The sequence below is a fragment of the Pan troglodytes genome, chromosome 7 (assembly GCF_028858775.2).
Source record: "Pan troglodytes isolate AG18354 chromosome 7, NHGRI_mPanTro3-v2.0_pri, whole genome shotgun sequence".
NCBI lineage: Eukaryota > Metazoa > Chordata > Mammalia > Primates > Hominidae > Pan > Pan troglodytes.
Genome location: NC_072405.2, coordinates 17008360 through 17014164, shown reverse-complemented (window position 1 = coordinate 17014164; position 5805 = coordinate 17008360). Strand labels below are relative to the sequence as shown.

General features: G+C 51.4%; 2 protein-coding genes across 3 annotated transcripts in view; both read left to right on the top strand.

The window, feature by feature from the left end:
• Positions 1-963, top strand: part of LOC134810815 (uncharacterized) — a 36963-nt gene extending 36000 nt beyond the window's left edge. Inside the window, exon 2 of one of the 2 annotated variants that reach the window (XM_063816873.1) lies at positions 694-963. The gene's annotated coding sequence lies outside the window, so the exon portion shown is untranslated. Of the gene's footprint in view, positions 1-640 lie in introns of both variants that reach the window. The other variant, XM_063816872.1, reaches the window with a different exon arrangement.
• Positions 1-5805, top strand: part of XKR6 (XK related 6) — a 308294-nt gene that overhangs the window by 180046 nt on the left and 122443 nt on the right. The window lies entirely within an intron of this gene.

The following is a 5805-nucleotide window of genomic DNA, read 5'->3' as shown; positions in this document are numbered from 1 at the left end:
GTGAGAAATGATCCGCAGGAGGCCTTCATGGAGCCAGTGGAAAGAATCTGCTCCCAGACATGCTGAAGGCAGAGTTAGCAGTCCCTTGCTGTGGGGTTCCTCAACCCTAAATAAAGGGGAACAGGCCAGACCTTTATGCCACCTCTCACCAGCTCCTCCTCAAGTGGCCACCACAGATTCTAAGATAGAAAATCTCTTTAGAAAGCAGTCCCAGGTGGCACAGTGGCTCACACCTGTAATGCCAGCACTTTGGGAAGTTGAGGAAGGAGGATCCCTTGAGCCCAGGAGTTTGAGACCAGCCTGGGCAATGCAGCCAGACCCCATCTCTACAAAAAATAAAATTAGTCGGGTGTGGTGGCACTGCCTAGAGTTCCAGCTACTCAGAAGGCTGAGGTTGGAGGATTTCTTGCTGTGATCATGCCACTGCACTCCAGCCACCAGCCTCAGATGACTTTGGGGGCCTGTGAGGTGCCTCACTGCTTCCAGGGCAGAACAGGGTCTGGGATCTGCAGAGGGTTCTAGTGCCTGCTCTGGGAGCAGCCCTGGGTGCAGAAAATGCAGGGCCAGCTCAGTCTAGGAAATGGGGACATGGAGGGAGGGCCCTCCCCAGCTTTCCACCTGCCCGTTTTCTCACCGCCAGCTGACTCAGTGATTGAGACGAGTTCCTGTCTCTGGTTTTGTTCGGCACATCAGAGTCTGCGACTGAGCCTTTGGTCTGGAGTTTGAGCAAATTGGAGCTGAAATTGCCTCGGCAGATACCTTGGAGCGCTGACACCGCAGCACCAGCCCTGCTGTGGCCAGGAAGGGAGGGAGGGGACTGCCTTTCCTGTACGTCTGTGGGTCACGGCCTTGAGTTAGAGCCCCGGGCCTCCTGCCCTGGGATGTGGAGGACCTTACACAGGTGCCTGAGGAACTAAATGTTGATCAATGAAATATTTATAACAAATAAAAAAGTGGAAAAGATTTCTCTGCTTTTGTAGTCTGAATGGTATAGTTGAAAAGACCCAGCTTTAAAAATAAAAAGCTTGGGTCTTGGTTCTACCACTTACTAATTGCAGGGCCTTGCGCAGGATAACCTCTCTGGGCCTCAGTGTTTGCATCTGTAAAAGGGGAATAATGTCACCCTTCTGTGGGTCGTAGGGATGGAAAAAGATGACACTGGAGGAAGCGCATGCATTCTCCTCTGCTCCTGCCGCCCGCTTCACCCATTGGCTGGTGACTGAGTTTGGGATTTTGACACTTAGTCTTTGTCCCATTCATGTGTCTAAGACCTAATTTCTGGTGTTTGTATAAGGTCATTTTGTGGTCTCCCACTTGGAGTGGGCCCTCTGCCTTGGACCCAGGGGGACTGCTTGGACATGTTTGAACAGCAAGAGAGTTTTGGGTCGTTGCAGGTAGAGCATAAGTACCTGTGTCCACATGTAAATTTGCTCTCCCCTAGCAATGGCCATGATCACCCAGGTGGAACAATGGGGCTTGGTTACAGCCCATGCACCTTTCCCAGGGATGCTAAGGCAATAGCGCTCTGCAGTATCTTTCTCTGAACTGTTTGTGCTACTGGCACCTACTGTTTTGTGCCATAGTTACATGAATGAGAAGGGTTGGACCTCTTTAAGAGAGGGCCCCTTTCTATCTAGGATGCACTGTCTGTGGACTGAAAGCTCTCCAGGGCAGGGGCTTCTTTGGTTATATTTCTGAAAAAGCTCCCCAGTGGGCCGTGAACTCCTTCAGGCCAGTGCCTTTGTTTCTTCCCCTTTGTTTTCTGCAGTGTGCAGTCCAGTGCTCAGCTGGAGACAGAGGCTAAGGAAATGCAACTAGAAACACAAAGTAAGCAGCTGGTACCAGCCAGCAATGATGGTGGGAGGAAAGTAGGAAGGAGGAAAAAGGTTTATATGGAACAGGGCTAAGTTCAAGAAGCCAAGGTCAGGGAGACAGGCTTACCCTAAAGTTCCTTGAGGGCAGGGATTGTGTCTTATCACGTTAGTATCTCAGGAGGCTGTCAGTCTTAGCATAGTTGAATGAAGCAGGAAAGTGAAGAGAGAACATTTGAGACTCTGAATGGATGAAAAGAAGCACCAAGAATATATAGCAGTCATGATCTCTGATGTGCTTGACAACAAAGTCTCTATGGACTCTGGAGCGTTTGGGATCCTGTGTGCTTTGGGCTCCTGGGTCCTGAGCAGACCCAGCCACTGCTCTCTGAGCTGGGTCTGTTTTCTGCTTGAAAGGGACAAAAGGCTAGAAGCTACTAGAAGCTACTAATGAATTGTGCTGGGCCCTGAAGAAAGAAATGACTATCCATTTATATTTGTGTCATGAATGTAAACCATTACTTAAACAAGGCAGTGTCTCTGTCCATGGGTTTATACATTATACACTAAGCTCATCCTTAATCCGATGGAACTTAATGGAATCCAGCAGCAGCTAGAAACTCTCAGCAGTCCATCACTTTAGCTGTACCCCTTGTTCTACTCCAAGTGCAAGAAAAATCTCAGCTTTTTACCCACATGAGTGTAGGAAGAGGGAAGACAGCGTTCTGTATAACCCTTCATCTCCCTGTGGGAGAGGTAGGAGGAAGACCTTGTAGGAATGATTGTAGGAAGAGGGAAGACAGGGTTCTGTATAACTCTTCCTCTCCCTGTGAGACCTGCAGTGCCTTCCTATAAGAGGCTGCAGTATCTTAGGACACAGAGTTTCTGGTCTGAGGCTCTGAGAGAAGCCCAAGATTCCTTCCTAGAACAGCTGTTGTATGGAGATGGTTTAAAATCTGAGGAGACTAAGGCTTGATGTATCTTAAAGCCAGAAGCATTTGTCTCATAGGACCCCCTAGGGTCCCTTTGTAAAAGGTGAGCCTGAACCCCCATTTCCCAGGGGCAGATTGCATCATCTCCACAAGTAGCTCACCCTTAGATAGTACCTACTCTGTGCCAGCCACTATGCTAAGCAATTCACATATACTGACTCTCTGATCATCACGACAGCCCTAAGAGATAGTTACTCATGTCACTGCCATTTTACAGCGGATGAAACTGTTGCACAGAGAGGTCACCTGGCCTGCCCAAGTGCACACAGCAAGTTTAGGGGGAAGCATACTTCAGTAAGGATCTCAAAATTTACATTCTAGACCCTCATATTAGGAAAAAGGCATAAGAGTTCAAAGTTGACCTGAAAAGCCATAGCCCATGAATGCCAATCAAGGCCTCCTGGGCTGAGATTTTGAGGACGAAAGGAGGGAAAGGAAGCTCTTAGGGGCTGGGGTGTTCCCTTCTTGGAAGCACCCAAAGGCTTCTCTCTGTCAAAGCCACAACTCACCCATACATGTGTGACACTTCCCAGGCTGCAAGCACATTTCTTTCCTCGATGGGTTCTTACAAGCACCCTAAGAAGGACGGGGAGAAGCAGCACCGTTTACAGGGGAGGTCACAAGGAACTTAGCACAGGGCTTGCCACATCATTGGGACTCAATTCTTATTTGTCAAATGAATTACTGAATGACTAGATATTTGGATGGATGGATGGATGGATGCATTTCTGGAGGGATGGCTGAGTGACAGGAGAGTGGACTTGTGCTTCCGTGTCGGGGTGCACAGACGGTGTCGGCTTCCTACACTGAAATCATATGAACTCTGGCCAAGCCCTGGCTCCACTGAGAGCCTGAACTCAACTCCCAAGACCGTTATTTGAAGTCCCCTCATCCTATGCCTGCCCTGTAAGTCCCCATGCTCCACGGAGTCAGGGCAGAAGCAAGCCCTTCGCAGACAGGGAAAGGGGACTGGGCCTTGGGTGGGTGGGGATGAGGCCACCATCTCCTGTCCTCTGCTCTGACAGGCCCCGCTGTTCCTTGGACAGGCCTGCCATTCCTTCCTGGGGGAAGAGTGCCCTATCCCTTCTCTCCAGTGGATTATCACTGGCGGTTCCTCCACTATTTATAGCCTGCCACCTCTCTGCCCCACTCTGGCCCGGCTGGGAAGTGAGCATCACAACCTCTGATCGGATTTCTCTTTTCTGGGTTTCAGCTTACACGGAAGTACAGCATCCTCAGAGGCCACAGCTTCTGAGCCTCACGGGTGCCTGATCAATGCTCCTACTTTTAGCTGAAGGTTGGAACCAATTAACCGTGTTAGCCTCTGCCTCTGAGGGCTGTGTCTGCAGGTGTGGCTGGGACCTGCCAGGGTTACGGCCCTGCAGCCTCAGCTCACTATGTCTTGGCGGTCAGAGCCAGCTGCCACACTGCTCACACCACCTCTAGGTGGAAACTGGGGCCCAGACCTGGGCCTGGGTACAGCTGGAATGTCACCTGCACGTTCTAGCAGCCTGTTCCTGAGTCCTGCCTCCTGTGCCTGTGGCCAGGCTGCCCTGTCTCCATCCCCAGAGGAGGCAGCCCAGCAGCCCACCTCCCTCCAGCCAGTCACAGCTCTGAAGAGCTGGGATGGAGGAAGAATAGTTACAATGGGTGGTCCCGAAGTCCAGAGGCGAAGGGTTCAGCTCCCCTGTTCTTGTGTCTTTACCAGGGGATGGAGGCTTCCCTGGGTGAATGTGAAGTGTCTGCCCATTCACAGTCTCGTCACTCATCTTTGGTGAAGATCTTAGAAAGCAAGTCAGAGAGGAGAGGGAGGGTGGGTCAGCGCCAAGCAATTCACATTGGCTTTTGGCCCCATGCTAGACCCTCTGAGGGGTGAAGGGACAGGAAAGTGAGTGAAACATGTTGGTCTTTTAGGGGCCCCGGGCCATGGAGATGACAGACACACTTAGGTCTCAGTGATGCACGGCAGACTCTATTCTCTAACAGGACTCCAAAAGTGCCACCAGGAAGAAGGAGTGAAATTTTAACTGGGGGAGTGGGTGAGGGGGCCTGAGGATTAAGGCTGAGCTTGAGGAAGTGAACACGGAGCTAGGGTGGCCCAGGCAGAGGGTCATCTCCAGATGAGCATGGTGGCAGGAGAGACAGAGCACCTTTGGGAAGCAGGAAGTGGTCTGCTGAGGGTATGGCATGCAGAGTGGGACAGGAGTTCTTAGGGGCAGCAAGGCAGGTCGCTGGGTAGAAAGGAGGCTGAGGCCAGGGAAAGGAGTTTGGGTCTTCTTTTTTGGCAATGGGGAGCTATTGATGGTTTGGGGCAGGAGCTTAATGGACCATGTTTCAGGAAGAATCTTTTGGTGTTCTGTGTGTTCATGTGTGTGTGCAAAACTTTGCTGAGGAAGACAACATTTCACAAATAAGGATCCATCCCTCCCAAGTGCATTCTCAAAGATGGCCTAGAAGAATGGAAAATCTTGGTATTACCTGTAGTTTCTCCTGGGGACACCAAACTTCTTTGGTAGTTTTCAGCTCTTGCCTTCATGTCCTTTGTCCTCCTCTCCCTGGGGACCCCCATATTATGGAGGGAAGTGCTAGCCTGGAGGCCCGGTGGTGGAGGTATCTGTCATCTGGCCTCCCTCTCTTGCCATCGCTCCCTTCCTGAGTTTGTGCAGGGGAGGAAGGCGCTGGGTTGCTGCCTGTCAACTATCTCTGCAGGTGAGGAGCTGTGCACAGCGTTCATCTCAGGAGCAATTTAGACCTCCAGGTCTCATCAGGAAGGAGGGGTATGAACCGGGCTTCTTGAGGTCGCTATGGTAACCAGTTACAGTCTTAGCTGATGGCAGGGAGGGAGTTGGGAGTCAGGGGCTGAGTCACCCTGAGGGGGAGGCTGTCCCTGGGTGGGTGGGGGGATTCAGGTCAGACAGAGGGAGGGGCTGCTGACAGCAGCGTAACCCTTTGACATCCAGAGCTGCTCCTGAAGGAGGGCTGTCTAACTCGGGGATTGTCAC